This window comes from Crocodylus siamensis, chromosome 6 (genome assembly GCF_052110815.1).
Source record: "Crocodylus siamensis isolate JL-2025a chromosome 6, ASM5211081v1, whole genome shotgun sequence".
In the NCBI taxonomy this organism is placed as follows: Eukaryota; Metazoa; Chordata; order Crocodylia; family Crocodylidae; genus Crocodylus; species Crocodylus siamensis.
The window spans coordinates 30373889-30388895 of record NC_143400.1 but is presented as its reverse complement, the minus strand read 5'-3'; the positions used below and the strand labels follow the sequence as shown (position 1 = coordinate 30388895).

General features: G+C 50.5%; 1 long non-coding RNA gene across 1 annotated transcript; it reads right to left on the bottom strand.

The window, feature by feature from the left end:
* Window positions 1-7242: 7242 nt before the first annotated feature.
* Window positions 7243-11727, bottom strand: LOC149862142 (uncharacterized). Its single transcript, XR_016443083.1, has 3 exons — window positions 11598-11727; window positions 9740-10902; window positions 7243-9025 (listed from the first exon to the last, which is right to left on the bottom strand). It is a non-coding gene; the product is annotated as an uncharacterized LOC149862142 (long non-coding RNA).
* Window positions 11728-15007: the final 3280 nt, after the last annotated feature.

The following is a 15007-nucleotide window of genomic DNA, read 5'->3' as shown; positions in this document are numbered from 1 at the left end:
CTCATTCTAACCCTATCACAAAGCAAGCATAACCCCATCAAATGGTGGCAGCTGAAACCTTGCTATTGTACTTTCAGAACTGGGCATGAAGGCTGCACATGTGGTAACAGCAGAAATGCTAACCCCTCCATTGAATTCATTCCTTTAGCAGGAACGATTTCATTCCTGGCTCTCTCCAGTGACCAATGTCCTGTCTTAAGAGTCTGCCTCTGAAACAAAGCACATGCACACAGCCAATGACATGACACCTGTGACTGACTTAACCCAGACTTAAAGGGTTCAATGCTGCCCAGGCCTCCAGCTGCCCCAGTGGGGCACCTCAGTGTGCTGGGTAGGGTTTCTGGTTCACAACATCACTCTTTTTCCTTGATTTCTCTCTTGTAGTGCTGGACACCCCACCAGAAACATGGCTTGAGCCCAAGACTCTTCCCTTACAACAGGTTCCAGACCAGCAAGACAATGGAGTGGAGAAGGTCAGCACAGAGATTCCTGCTGAGATCCTGGATGAGTTTCTGCTGCCTCCAGAATCCCAGGAGACACCTCTATTCCCTTTAGAAATCCCTGACATTAATGAACTGTTGGCCTGGTTTGACCCTGTTGAGTCAGTGACCAAGGACCCTCACACAGAGGGGCTTGCTGGTGCTAGGGATGTGATGCCAAGTGATTCCTTCAACAAGATGCCCGCAAGGAAATGTGTTTCCATGTGCCATGTTGAGGGAAAGGATCCCTTTGTTGCCCTCTTATCCGCCTCTGCAGTGGGGCCTCTGGATGGAGCCACTCTGCCTACACCTGGGAAGTGGAGCACCCCAGAGAATACTGCAAAGCTGGTGCAGACCTCAGGTCCTTTTGCGATTACCCCATTGGTGGGGTCTGGCCTCATGATTGGCAGCAGCGGACCCAGACTCTCAGACCCAAAGGTGCCAGGAAGAAGGAAATCAAAGCTACCAGCAGCTACCCCACCTGTTCCTCCTTCACAGGCTCTCAAGCGCAGTGGGTCTCATGGAAAGGGACTCAGCACTGACAAGGGCCTTGCTCCAAAGAAGAGGAAGGTGGAAGTGGCAGCAGGGTGTGAGTTCTCCCAATATCTGTGCCAGGGGGATAGGGAGAACTGTAACCCAGGAGCAAGCTCTAGTGGCACTGCAGGTGAAGCCGTGCCAGGCCAGTCCTCAGGGGACAGCCTCCTCCTGACTCCATGCAGTGTTATGGAACAGACAGTGGCTGACATCCAGAAGTCATCCATGACAGAGCCAATGGGCCCAGCAGAAGCTGTGACACCTGACAAGGGGCAGCAGCAAAAACTGGGCGCCCACGGGAATGACAAAGGGAAAGGGGCAGTTCCAGGCAAGGGAAAATTCAAGAAGCCTGGAGGTCGAGGTGGGAAGAAAATCCCCCAGTGGGAGGCACAGCCTTCAAAAGTACCTCGGAGCCACCTGGAGATGCAGATGCTGGAGTCCATCCAGGTATTTCACCCTCTGGGCAAGAAACTGCAGCCAGCCACCCCGGCTCCAAAGCCCCCCGTCTCGCTTCTGAGCAAGACTCCAGCAAGCACCCCCACTGTGTCACCGCAAATCATCCTGGGGCTCAAGAGGCGCCTGGAAGCCCTGGCCAACCAAAGGGCAAAGATTCATCGACCAGCCCCTTGGGGGAGGAAGGACGGACAGATGGACACCTCTCAAAAGGATGGAGAGATGGACACCCCTAGGAAGGAGGGACAGGCAGACACTGCTAGGAAGGACGGACAGATGGACACCCCAAGGAAGGAGGGGCAAGTCTTTGCTCCTAAAAGACTCTTCCAAATCCCAGGAAACCCAGGACATGGAGCTGTGCCACCAAGCAGCAGCTCCACTGCTCCCATGCAGCAGTGCCCGCCCCCCCCTCCTCCCAGCTCCACGTCACCCTGGCATCCCTCCCCTTCCCACTCTCCCGTGGTGGCCAGGAACAACCCCCTCCAGGAGCTGGAGGTGTCCCTGCCCATCACGCCAGAGCAGAGGCCCGAGAGAGAGGCAATGAAGAGGAAAGCGCAGAAAGAGAGGGAGCTGGCAGCACAGTACATGAAGATCGGGAGGCGCCAGTTCTTGGTGGAGAGGGAGAGAGACTGGGCACTGGAGGCTGAATGGGGCTACCTGTCTCTTATTCGTAGATAGCTAGCTCTGAGATGACCCCTGTCCCCACCCATGCCCCGGCATCTCTCTCACTGAGAGCCCTATGGAGTCACTCCCCAGTCATCTTGTTGGACTGCAATTCTTTGTAGGGAGAGAGAAGTTCAGCGCCAAAATTAGCCACTGCTCTGTTCTGTGAATGGAGGGCGGCTCCCTGTTGTATGTATTCCCATTCAGGTGTGTACAGTCCTATTCCCATGTATATAGTGCTGTTCTGCTATTCTGTTCTGAGGTATGAGGTTCGATTTTCCATTTGATTTTTAATTAAAGTTCCAGCTTGTTCTTTACTGATCTTCCACCCACGGCCACGTCGAGATCACGTTTGCAGCAGCCCTGCTTTTAAACAGCAGGCACAGAACTCTGTTCTATGTAAGATGGGTCAAGGAAATCTACTCCTGCTCAGACAGTCAAAGCAAAGCTCCTCTGCCACTTACATCCTATGGAGCTCCTGACATCAAGGCCACTTGATAGTCCAGGGATCAGGCCAAATTAGGGCTTGGTGGTTCTTATTCCCTTGGCTGACGCCAGCACAAGGGAGAGGAGGATCTGACCCAAGGTAGAGCCAGATGAAACCTTGCTCCATGGAAGTGAATGCCAAAGACACCCCTTGATTTAAGCAGGGCAGGATTTGATAGAGACCCCATGAAAACTTGCTCATCAGAATCAAGATTTCAGGAGAAATGGGTTATTTGGATCTCACTGATCTTAGCTTTACACCAGTTATTCTTGATTTATGCTGGCATAAATTGGGTGGTGGTGGGGAGAGAGAAAGGAGGAGAAAGTCCACCAGGCTAGATCAGAAATCAGTCCATTGATGTCACTGGTATAAAAGCAGAGCGAGAGAGGGGCCTCTTGCCTTCACTCTTCTCAGGGTGGGATCAGTTGCTTCTCCATTCAGTCCTAGGCCACAGCCCCTTCTGCACTGACCATGCTTATCCAGCAGGTCCTCACAGTTTCTCAATGTACTTTATCTACAGCAGTAGGTGCCATCACCTCAAAGAGCCCTCTGAAAGCAAAGTAACATTTCATCCTCACAGCGGGAGCAAAGTGTAAGAGAACGGGGTTTTTAGAACAACAGGAAGCCTAAATGTGGGTCTGCTTTGCTTCCAGTCCTAAGACAGAAGATCCCACCTTTCTTGTGAAGAACAGACTCTCCCAAATCACTGCCCTCCACCTCAGAGCACAGAAGGTGTGGGAGTTTGCAGCTCAGTACAGAGCCCTGGGGAAAAGCGATGGCTAAGGGGCACAGAGATGGACAGCAGCCAAGGAGCTTGCATTATTATAGTTGCTATACAGGGTTCTGCAGCTGTCCCACCAGTGTCCTCTCACATTGCTCCCCTCTCCCTCAAGCATCCCCCGCCTCATACCCAACCATTGTGCTTCCTTCTGCTCCTCGAGTCCAACCCAAGTCCCATCATTCACCTTTCTCCCCATAATTTCTTATGGTTCTCTCTCTGGATCACCCATCTCCCATGGATCCCCGTTTTCCTCCCGTCCCCAGCATCTCCCTTCCACACTCCCCTTCCCCACACCAGTTTAAATGTCTGTCAAATGGTCCCATGAATTAATTCTTCTCGCCCTGTCTCTTCCGGTGTCACGCAGGCAACGGCAGCACTGAGCCTGCTTAGGAAACTCATTCATCAAAGCAGAATTTTTAAAAAAGTGCAGGAAATTATAGTAACTGGAAGGGTGAAAGTTGCAGGATACTGTTACTAAGTTTAAGGACAGACCTTGACATGAGATGATAACGCTTCTTGGGAGAGAAAGACCCAGCAAAGCACACTTACACAGAGGTGAAAATATCACCCCAAGAAGGTCTAGAGCCACACAACCTATTTGCAGTGGTGTCACTGGTCAGCTAGACTCTGTGTCCTGCTTTCTGACTTGATCCTTTCACCAGGGACCTGCCTGCATGTAAGAACTTAATAGCAATTTGGTAGCTCATACAATGAGAAGCAAACAGTGTCTCAGTCTCCTGGGCTACCCCAATTCAGGCTTTGGCCCTAGTCTTTAGTTTCCCCTTTCCTGCTCTTTGATGCAAATCTCCCCCCAGGCAAAGCTCGAGTCCAATATTGTTCAATTTTGGTGGATGAGCACTTTGGAAGCCAGCAAGGAAAGTATCATAGGGTGAAGAAAACTAAGCCCTTGCTTGGTTCTCTTAGCTGATTTATTCCCAGTATTTATAGCTAAAAAAAATAGGCTTTCACAGTCATGAATGTTTAAATAGCACTCTTTGAGACTGCTTTGTGAATGGCTTTGTCATCCGACATTTCTAAGCCTGCAAAATCTTTTATTTTTATGTTGCTACATAGTCATTAAAATTTAACCACCGAATGCTTTCATGCCGTCATCAACATTGGAGCAAATTCAGAGGTGAGATGTAAAACGGGGTAATTCAGAGAGTGCAGGTCAGATTTTGATCTCCCTCTGCGGTAAGCAAAACCAAGGCTTAGGCCCCTTAGATACACTTACATCCATTTACTAATGTGGAAGTGACCGCGTGGGACTCTGTGCTGGAATAATTTACATGTCCAATTACTGTAGCGATTATGCCTGTTTAGACTTCCTGGGACAGCTATTCATTGTGTCCTGTTGCACATGGAGCTGGATTTTCAAGTGCTCAGCACTCATGCTCAAGGCCGGATGGTCCAAAGAGCTCAGTCCCCGGGGTGTACAGAAAAGCTGAACACTTCTGACAATCTGCCCAATTGGTTAGGAACCTCAGTTGCCCACACACAGATGCATAAGTGGTAGCTAAATACAGACGGGCAAGCAGGACTGGGTCTAACAGTGAACAATGCGCTGTAGAGGAAAGAGTAAAAATTTCATTCAATTTAGGAACAAATCCTCATGCATGGAAACCCAGTTAAGCCAACAAGCTTTATCCATCTACTTTCCCAGAGCTTTTGGCCCTTGAGTTCCCTCTCCATTTGCTAAGACTGGGACTGTCAGGTTCCTGCAGAGCCAGCTGAGCCCAGATTGGCTTTTTACAAGAAACGAGCTCATGAATTATGAACCATCTCAAAAGACATTCACAAAATGGTTGGGTCAGCAGACCCATGAGATCTCAGTGATTTATGGGAAGCCGCATGGCAGCCAGCTTCCAGATTCTACCTCCCTATGCAGTGGGAGCCACTCGATGGACAAAGAGGCAAGTTTATCTGCTGAGTCCGCTGCTTCTTTATCAGGACAAGACTGTGGATGAGGGATCAATAGGAAACTTTCCTTGGGAATCAGTTTCTCGGCCCCAAGAAATTCTGGTTAAAAAGAGAAAACAGCAGTCCACCCACCGCAAGAATGACGCAGGGGCTACAGTACTCCCTTGAGATGTAGACAGACACCTGCTCTTCTTGTCTTAGGACCTGAACCTGATTCTCTCATGTCAACTGCTGGGCTGTGGGCTGCTTTCTCCCTGGACCCTGGAAACCTTGCCCATGAATGCTTTTCAAAACCATTGCTTTTCCATTAGACATTCTTGAGCCAGGGCCTCCAACTTCATGACTCAGGCCCCAAATTTCTTACATCAGGCCCCCAAACCATGCGGCAAGTCCCAAGCTCCATGAGACTGGGTGAACTGTCAGGGGACTGCTACTTGCAGTAGCTTTTCTACCTGCTTCCTTGACTTTAGAGCTCAGGTTTTCCAGCTTTTGTACCACAATCACAAGCACCAGACACTTCCTGCTTTATGAATAAAAGCTGAGATTCTCACCCGCTCATAAAGCTCCGGGAGCCAGGCCCTCAAATGAAACATCATCAAATATCTCAAGACTCCTGATACAAACCACGCAGGTAGGTGATGCTGCAGCTACCCAGTAATGGACCCAATGAAAACTCTGTAGCCAAATACCTCCAATGGCTGGGTATTGGCCATCAAGTCAAGAACTAAATTTAACAGTTCAGGATCAACAAGTCAATCACATTATTGAATGACAATTATTGAATTATTGACTTTTTCAATAACAATTATTGCATTTAATATACAATTATTGAATTATTCAATAACAATTACTGAATTCAATATACATTTTATTTGAAAATGTATATTGCTTCTGAAGGTCTCTTTGGATTACAAAGCTCTCAGAAAAGGAACAATGGTCTTAGGGTTAAATGAACAGCCAGAAACTCAGGAAATTCTGGTTCAGTTCCTGGCTCTGCAACTGATTCACCATGTGACCTTGGTTGAATTACTTCTCCATGCCATGTTTTACTTCCCTGTCTCATCAAATTAGACTGTAAGCCCTTTGGCACAGAGGCCATGCATGACTAGTGCCTCCTGAATCTGTGGGGGCACCCACAGAAGCCGTCAACAGCAGTGGCCCTGTTAGGGGGGGCACCAGCCCTACTGACAGCATCAGTGTTGGCCATCGGGGGGCACCAGCCCCTTCAGGGGGGCCCATGCACCCCCTTGCATCCCCTACCAGTCACCTATGACAGAGGCTATGTCAATACCACAGGCCCCATCCCAACCAGGACTTCCAGGTACTACTTCAACCCAAATTACAATGACACATTCCTGCGGTTTACATTTACTGATGATTAATACCACTTAATGAGACCTAAGCCATGAGTAATAATGAATGAGGGCCTTGTTAGATGCTGTGAACTGACCAAATGCTGATCAGTGTTAGCAGTAGCTTGGAGTTTGGAGCAGTTACACCTTCAATTTAGAAACCTCCTTGGCTGTTCGCCACCTGCACACCTGTGCTTGCCACTAGAGGCCTGGCGAGCAGGGGCAGGACCAGGAACTGTAGCCATTAGTGGCCACGACAGGGCTGGTGAGGCAGGACAGGCTCTACAGAGATGGGCTGGGGGAGTGGGGCAGGAACGTGTCACTGGGAGGCGGAGAGTTAATGGGAGGTGGAAAGGAAATATGGATGGAGGAAGGGTGGCAGAATGAAGCAAGTGAAGTCAGCCACTGTTAGGGATAAAATTAAAACTAGTAAGAAAAAGAATGAAAAAAGAAAAGGGAAACTAAATTAAAGGTTTCATGTTTTGATAAATTGGGATTGGAGTGTGAGGGGTGCTGGTTGTGTTTCCAGAGGAGGTTAGGAGCTAGGACCAGGGAGGAAAGGCACTTTGCGGGGAGCTCCTGCCCCTACCCCTGCCCTGGGATGGAAACCCCAGCACATGAGGACCAGATCAGGCCCCCAATCTTATTCCCCCACACCTAGGGTACAGGGCTTGCTGCGTATATGTGTTTCCTCCCCCTGGCTGCTTTGGCCAGGGGCAGCTGCAAGACGGGGGCAGGAAAGCGGAGGCTGGAGTCCCAGCTGTTCCATTGACCTGCGCAGGAAGGGAAAGCCTGATCCAGTCCCCTGCCCCCCAGCACCTCCAAGGCTGCCTAGCTGCTGTGGCTCTTCCCTGCTCCCAGAGGCTGGGGAGAAAGCACTGATTGCCCGCTGGGGTAGCCCAGGGGGTGGAAATGCCAATGCTACTTGCGGTCTTTACTATGGGGAAACAAACACAATTAGAAAGTGGTGCTGTGGCTTTTCCTGGAGTTTAATATACAGGACAGTGTGATGCAGTCCTCTGGCATAAAGATCAAAAGATACCTTCAAAGCCTTGTTTGTTCTGCTGTGTCTCCCCTGCCAAGCCCTGAGGCAAACAGACACCTGGCTCTTCATGGCTGGGATGGCTGGGGGTATGGGGACCTGGGGGGAGAGCTGAAATGCAATGATTGATCAACCGCCAAGGGCTGGAAAGTCAAATCTCCTTGCCAGGCACGGGTCTGTTCTGATCTGATCTCCCTGAAAAACAAATCAGGCACACAGTTGTCAGCTCATGTCCTCTCCCTTCTCCCCCACCCTACCTAGCTACACATGCTGGCTGGAGGGGAGTGTGTGGGGACCTGTGAGGTGCATTTGGGGCCTGAAGCTGGAAGAGAAACTGAGGCACACAATTGTCAGCCCATGTCCCCTTCCTCCCCAACCCTACCTAGCAAAACATGGTGCAAACTGCAAACAAATCCATGGCATAGACAAGGGGATGACTACCATTCCCCACAATGCCTAGGAGTCCTGTGGCCCACTGGCTGCACCTCACCCCAGCCTGACACAGAGCTTGAGAGATGCATTTGCATGGAGGGGAGTTCAGACCCTGCACTGCTGGGGACCTGAGTCAGGTCATCCTCAACACTTAGCAGCTGTCTTTTGATGGTGCTCCCTCCCTGCCAGGGTGGAGGCATCTGGGATGCCAGTGGTGTTCCCTGCCCCCCTGGGAAGGGAAAGGCTGCCTCTCTTGGACATGCCACTCAGAGCCACGCTCCCTGCTTGCCATGTGGTCACCCTGGGGGGGTGGAAGCATTGCAGGAGTCATGGTGGCTGCAGTGTGGGGCAGGGTGCACACGGCATGCCCATGGAGCCTCTCTATAGTCCCAGGGACAACCTGGTGGCAATTGCTGGCCAGGGGTGTGGAAGTGAGGAAATGGCAGGCATGTGGGTAGCTCAAGCCAGCTGGGGACTGGGGCCAATGCCTGTTGTCGGAGGGAGGGTGATGGGTCAGCCTCGCTGCCTGGGTGCCATAGTGCTCCTCCACGGCAGACGCTGCCCTCTCTGTAGCCATGGCCATGGCCACAGCATTAGCCGCCTTCTATATAGCTATGGCCACGGCAGTAGCTGCCCTCTCTACAGCTGTGGCTGCCCTGTTTGTGGCAGTGGCCACATCGGCCAGAAAGGACTTCCACGTATCTACACCAGGGTCTGCTTGGTGCACAGACAAGTCTGCAATGTTATCAAGGAGTGGGTTGCAGTGCTCCCTTCTTCGCCTTCAACTATGGGACATCCTCGGACTTGGATTGTCCACTTGAGGCCAGGCAGCACCATCTGTGCTGCTAGATGCAGAGGCTGCTCTTCTCAGCGTGGGATTTCCTGGGGATTGAGACAAGAATACAAAAGAAGAAATAGCCTTGAGCTTGTTTCCAGTGGTTCGGCTTGACCCTATGTGCCAGCCCTATGTGCACGCAGCCAGTTCAGTCCCATGCAAATGCAGACAGGGGCCCCAACAGCAGTGCAATCACATGTAAACTTCAAAATGCTACAACTTTTAGGATAATAGGAGGGGTCATTTCTGCTTGCTTTGCTCTGCCTGGGCACTTTCACGGGGACAGCAAGACCAGAGTTCAGTTCCACCACAGTAAGTGTCCTCGTGGCTACTTAATCTAAAGTCATCGTCTTATAACTGTGTTGCTTTCCTTGAAGTGAAGGCAAAAGTTGCATTTTTACACTAAGGGAACAAAGCTGCCCTGAGAGTGCAGCCAGCACCTTTTTCTCACTGGGGCTGTTCGTGAACTCCTCCTCCCACCACAGCCCCAGACAGCAGCAGACTGGGCTGGGCTCAGCAAAGCCCTGCGCTCTGAGCCAGCAGTCAATCAGCATTAATCAGCATCACCGGTAATCCCAGCTCCTAGCTAGCCCAGCATGCAAAGGTGCCCATTCCCAAGCTATGGCCCAAAGACACCCCAAGCTAAGACCCCCACAAAGGCCCAAGCCCACCTCCAACTCCCATCCATCACCCTCTAAAGCTCCCAAACAATGCACCAGTCCCACCCCAGCCATCCTCTCCCCCATCCAAACCCGACTTACTGGAGAGGTTTTCTGCAGGGTGTTCAATATCTGTGTCATTTGAGCTGCCACCATCCTGTCCTGGGTCCACCTCCCAGGTCTCCTGAGTTCCTGGTTCAGTGATGGGGCTCAGGAAGATGGTCCTAGGGGACACCGGGTCCTCAGAACTTTCTTGGGGAGCAGCAGGCAGCTGCTGGGAGGAGGCAGCTTCACAGCTTTCCTCCTCTTGCTTGTCACAGCAGAGCAGCCCCGCGGCCGTGCATTGAGGAGCCACAGCGCGATCCCGCTCAAGGATGTCTGCAAGCTCTTTGTGGAAGGGAATTGGAGACCTGGCTGCCCTGGGCACCCTATTGGTGTTCCTGCTCCTCACATAGAGGGATTTCAGGGACTTTGTCTTGGTCCTGACCTGAAGCCAGTCCCACTGATGTCCCCGGGCCACCATCTGTACCGCAATCCTCTCACAAACAGCCTGATTCTGCCGGTTTCTTTTAGTTCCTTTTGCTGTAGTTGCAACAGTCCTCCTCTCCTCTCCCCATATCGCAATGAGGTCCAGCACCTCACCGCAACTCCAATCAGATGCCTGCCTGATGGGGCCTGGGGGGCGCATCCCTCATGAGCATCGGCTCATGCTGTCTGAGTGAATTGGAGGTCGATGGAGGAAAAATCTGTGATCACTAGCTGGCTAGCTCGCATGTGCTCTGCAGGCTGCTTGCAGGGGGTTGCCCTCTTTATGAAGCTCAAAATTGCACCACTCCAGGGCAGGATTATCTCTTGATCCACATAACCCAGCTCCTGTTTCACTATGGTGCGGCCACTCCCCACAGATGTGCTGCTCAGTTGACGGTGTGACTGCGAGCTAGCACTAAGTCGATCAACCTTTGTTGCGGCTCACAGCACAACGTGTAACAAGGCTCTGAGTAGCAATTGGCCACAACTCGCATTTATACGGTGTCTGCTGAGCTGAATAATGGCTTCTCATTAACCTTTCACAATTGGTGTCACTCTCGTTTCTAGATCTGCCCATTGGAGGGCACCAAACAGCTGTGGGAGAAGAAATTTGGCTTTGGCGAAAGGTTTTGGGAATTTTATTCCTAGAATGTGGTAACCCGGCGATGTTTCTTTTCCAGCCAGAGGAGCAGCAAGTCAGTGGGATGACAATCCTTTTTGCCAGCCTGAGGATTTATCTGTTTAAAAAGGAGAGCTAGCATCATGAAGAAGACTCCAGCAAGAATGACAGTGACAAGGAGATTTCACAACCACTCCCGTGTCCTTCATGTGAAGATCTCCAAGCACCCTATATACACCAGCTCAGTAAGTCCTTTGGCAACCCTGGCAGATAGATAGGTCAGCATTGTTATCACATTTTTTTAGTGACGAGGTGCTGACCTGGACCTCTTACTTCAATCAGCAGGAGATTGCTCAGCACCTCTGCAGGTCAGGCAGGTAAAGGCATGCCCCAAATGGGTCTAGGTAGTGTCTACTGGCTCCAGTGTGGACTAGGGAAAGAACCCAGCAGTCCTTACCCCCGGCCTTGGTCGCCAGTCTTTGGTGCAGGAGGACAGAGCCCACAGTCCTTTCTCATTTGACTCACCCCCACACTTTATACCTTACCTCCCACAAGTCTTACCAGGCAAGTTGGCCTCTCCTGCCATAGAGCAGTGTAGATGCATTTTTAAGAGGTGGGGCAAAATCTCGAGGCAGCCTCCTACCTAAGTGAGGTCCCTGTGGAGCTGCCCTCCCACAGGACTTGTATCGTATGGGGGACCACCCTATACACTAGGTACAGACAGTCAAAAAGCCTGAGATTGAATCGATTCAGTCTTTGCAGGTTAACCTAAACTGCAGAGATTAAACTGAAACAGAAGTGACAGACATTTACCTTGGATTCAGTAAATGCAGCCACATGCCTGCAGTGGCTCAGGCCAGAAGCTGGGGGGCGCTAGAGCATGGCTCTCTGGCTGTGTATTTACTTCTTTTTCTTGCTGCCCCCCAGGTCTCTGGGATTTGCAGCGCAGAATTACAGCAGTAGGACTCTGTGGGGTTGCTCATCACTTCCTCTTCCTGTTTCCAGGTGCCTCTGGGATTTGTAGTCCACAGTTGCAGCCAGCAGCAAGTTTCAGCGGGGCAAGGGGTGTTTAACCCCTCTCCCCTGCCCCAGATCCCAACCTTGGTTTGCCTGGGGGCCAGTCCCCCCTGTAGGCTGGGCTGCATCCCCAGCCAGACTTGCCCCCCTACCCCCTCGCCAGGTAGGGAGCAGAGGTGCAGCTCTCTGGAGCACAGCACAGCCTAGCCCAGGGCTGCAAAGCATGCTGGGATGCTGGGGGACTCTGATTTAACTTGAACTTAGAAGGGGCCTGGGACAGATATTTCATAAACCGGCTTGACCCAAATCAGTTAAGTTTGATACTTCATTCAAACAGATTTATCTTACAGCAGTTTTAGCCATTTTGAAATTGGTTTATGTTCACTGAGCTTCTGTTCTGTTACAGGTTTAAACCAGTTTCTGATCACTTCAACCAGTTTATGTGTAACTTCTGTCTCTAGCTATAATAAAGGGACATCTGATGGCCCCTGCCAAAGGTAATGTCCCCTTCTGCTCCCTTTATGGCTGAGAGAGAGACCTCGGGCATCTGAGCTGCAAGGAACAGAGCCCACCTATGCAGCACACAGCTCCCCAGACATGCAGAGGGCTGGGGAAAGACAGCTCCATCCCCTCCTCCCTGTGGGGAGCTGTCTGGGCTTGCACCCTGGCCTGAGGCCTGCTGATGTAGATGCAGCCAGCCGACAAGCCTATGCTGGCTCCTCAAGAAGGAAAGTCAGAGTCACATCTGCAATCCTTCACATCCCTCCCTGCCTTGCTGCCTTCTCCCTTCTACCCTCCCATTTGCTGGGTAGGGTGGGCAGCTGGGCTACCCCTTCCCAATCCCTCCTCCCCTGATCTCCTGATCTCCCAGAGAAATGGGGTGCCCAAGGCTGGTTATGTCAGGATGTCGGGTTGGGGGCTGTATGCAGGCAAGGACCTTTCTAACTCCAAGGTCAGCCTTATTGTGTCTTCCTCCAGTTGCTGATGAGGCCTGGAAAGTGAGCTCCTCCATGCCCAGCCCTGGCTTGGTAACTCTGGCAGGAATCCACCCCTGCCCATGTCTGGTTTTGCTTCAGCACAGCTCCCTGCTCTATTGTCCCTCTGTTTTCCTTGTGCAGCATTTCTCCATTTGTCCCTGCCTGTCTGCTTTCTTGTCCCCTCCAGCGTGTTTCCCAGAGAGAGCTGGGGTCTGGGTTCTCTGCTCACGCAAGCAGCTGAACTCTGCGTGGTGTCTAGAAGAACTTGAACACAACTGAACTATCTCTACAAGACATTTCGGGTTTTGGAAAATCCTAGTGAGAAAAACCCCATTTTCAGAGGAACTTTTCCCAGCCAGATGTACCTGCCAGGTTTCTATCAGATGTTTGCCGAAACCCACTGCTGCTTCTTCACTTCTCAAGCTGCTGTGCTGCCTTTGCCCCGTCTGTCATGTTGGGCTGGGTGTTTGCTCCATGTTTTCTGTATGAATCAGTTTGCTCCACAGAGAAGTTCAGACACAGACAGTGTCTACCCTCACTTTCCCTGCACCCTGACGGTCTGTTCAGTTTCCACAGAGTACTCAGTCCCAGGCCGCTCTCCTGGGGCTCCTGACTGACAACGGGCCAGACTGGATACTTCAGAGGAAGGAGTAATTAATTACCCTGATGGAGAGAGTCTGCTCCCAATTTTACCTCGTCTCGAGCTCAGTTAGAGATTGATTCATCCCCTGAAGCACAACATCTAATTTCCCTTCCAACCTTTGTAACATGAACCGTTCTGCTGCTGGATAGTGAACTTATGCATATGCCCATCCAGTCTTAGTGCATTAGGTTCTTGGCATCCGTCTCTTCTGGTAGTGAATTCGGTGATTCGGCTTTGCATAGCATTGCCTTTTAATGCTGTTGGATTTCACGCTTTTCAGTTCCCATGAATGCTCCTGAGTTTTGTATTATGAGAACAAATGTTCCTGATCTTCATTTTCTAGACCAGTTTTTTATTTTATTGAATATGTTTGTTTTTTCATCCCCCCTTTTATTTGCCTTTTGTCTCTTCTTCTTTCTTCTCCCTTTTTGGAGAAAAGAAAAAAGCCTCTTCTTCTTTCCTCTCCCTTTTTGGAGAAAAGAAAAAAGCCTCTTCTTCTTTCCTCTCCCTTTTTGGAAGCTTGGGTTTTCCCAAACTATTGCTCTTTCTCATCTTCCTGTTCTCGATCGGTCCTGCTGCACTGAAAAGCCAGTAGCTGGTAACAACTTTCAGGTATAAACTGGATGGGATCACGTGTTAAAAGGCTCCTGATTTCCTAGTCAGTCGCCTGAACGATTCTACTTCCTTTCTCAGAGTCATTGTCATGGAGTCCAGGAGCTCATGGGGACGTTCCCTGCATTCAGACATCCTTTGCTGTCTCTGATTAAATCTGATTTACAGTAATATTATCATCTGCTGGTTCAAATGTAGCTTGAAATGTCAGTCCCTGCCTCAAGAGCTTAGCATTGTCTTCACCGCTGAAACAGGCATGCTTTTCCTCTGTTGCACCTAAGCTATCCTGGGATAAAAATATAGAGAAGACAAGGTGCTTTACTTTTACCCTGGTCACCAAGGTCAGCCTCGTACCCCTGCACCGCATGGTAAGACTGCCAGGTGCTTTGTTTGTCGTGGGATAACCCAGGCAGGTGAGTGGGCTGCCCTGAGATTTAAAACACACACCTTTTGTTTGAATTTCTTTAAGTTAAATAACACTAAGAAATGTTTTAGGAGTCCAGGAAGTTTTCTAAAGTCACTCAGTGGAAAAGAAGAGGAAATGCGGGAAGAAAAGGAATGAGTGAGGATAAAACCTCAGCATCATTCATCCCACTGCGTTTGGGGTCAAAGAGGATAAAGTGGAGGGGAAAGCCCCACATCCAACTAGCCCTCCGTTTCTGAAATGCTCATGTTGAACCCTAATTTGCTTTGTTTCTGAAGTGTTCAGCCACAAAAATGGGGAAGGGGAAGGGAGGGGGCAGGGAAACGAATGGAAAAGGACATTTTCCATCAAAATAAAATGACTATTGACAAATTCAATTTTTTAGTGAACCAGTGGTAGAACCAGGAATGCAACCCTGATCTCCTGCCTCCCCATCAACAGGGGCATACTGAAGATGTAGGGAAAAGGCGATTAGGGCACCATCCCTGGTAGTTGCTACTCAGGACCATTCAGTGCAGCAGGAGAATCTGCCAATGGGACATGACTCAGA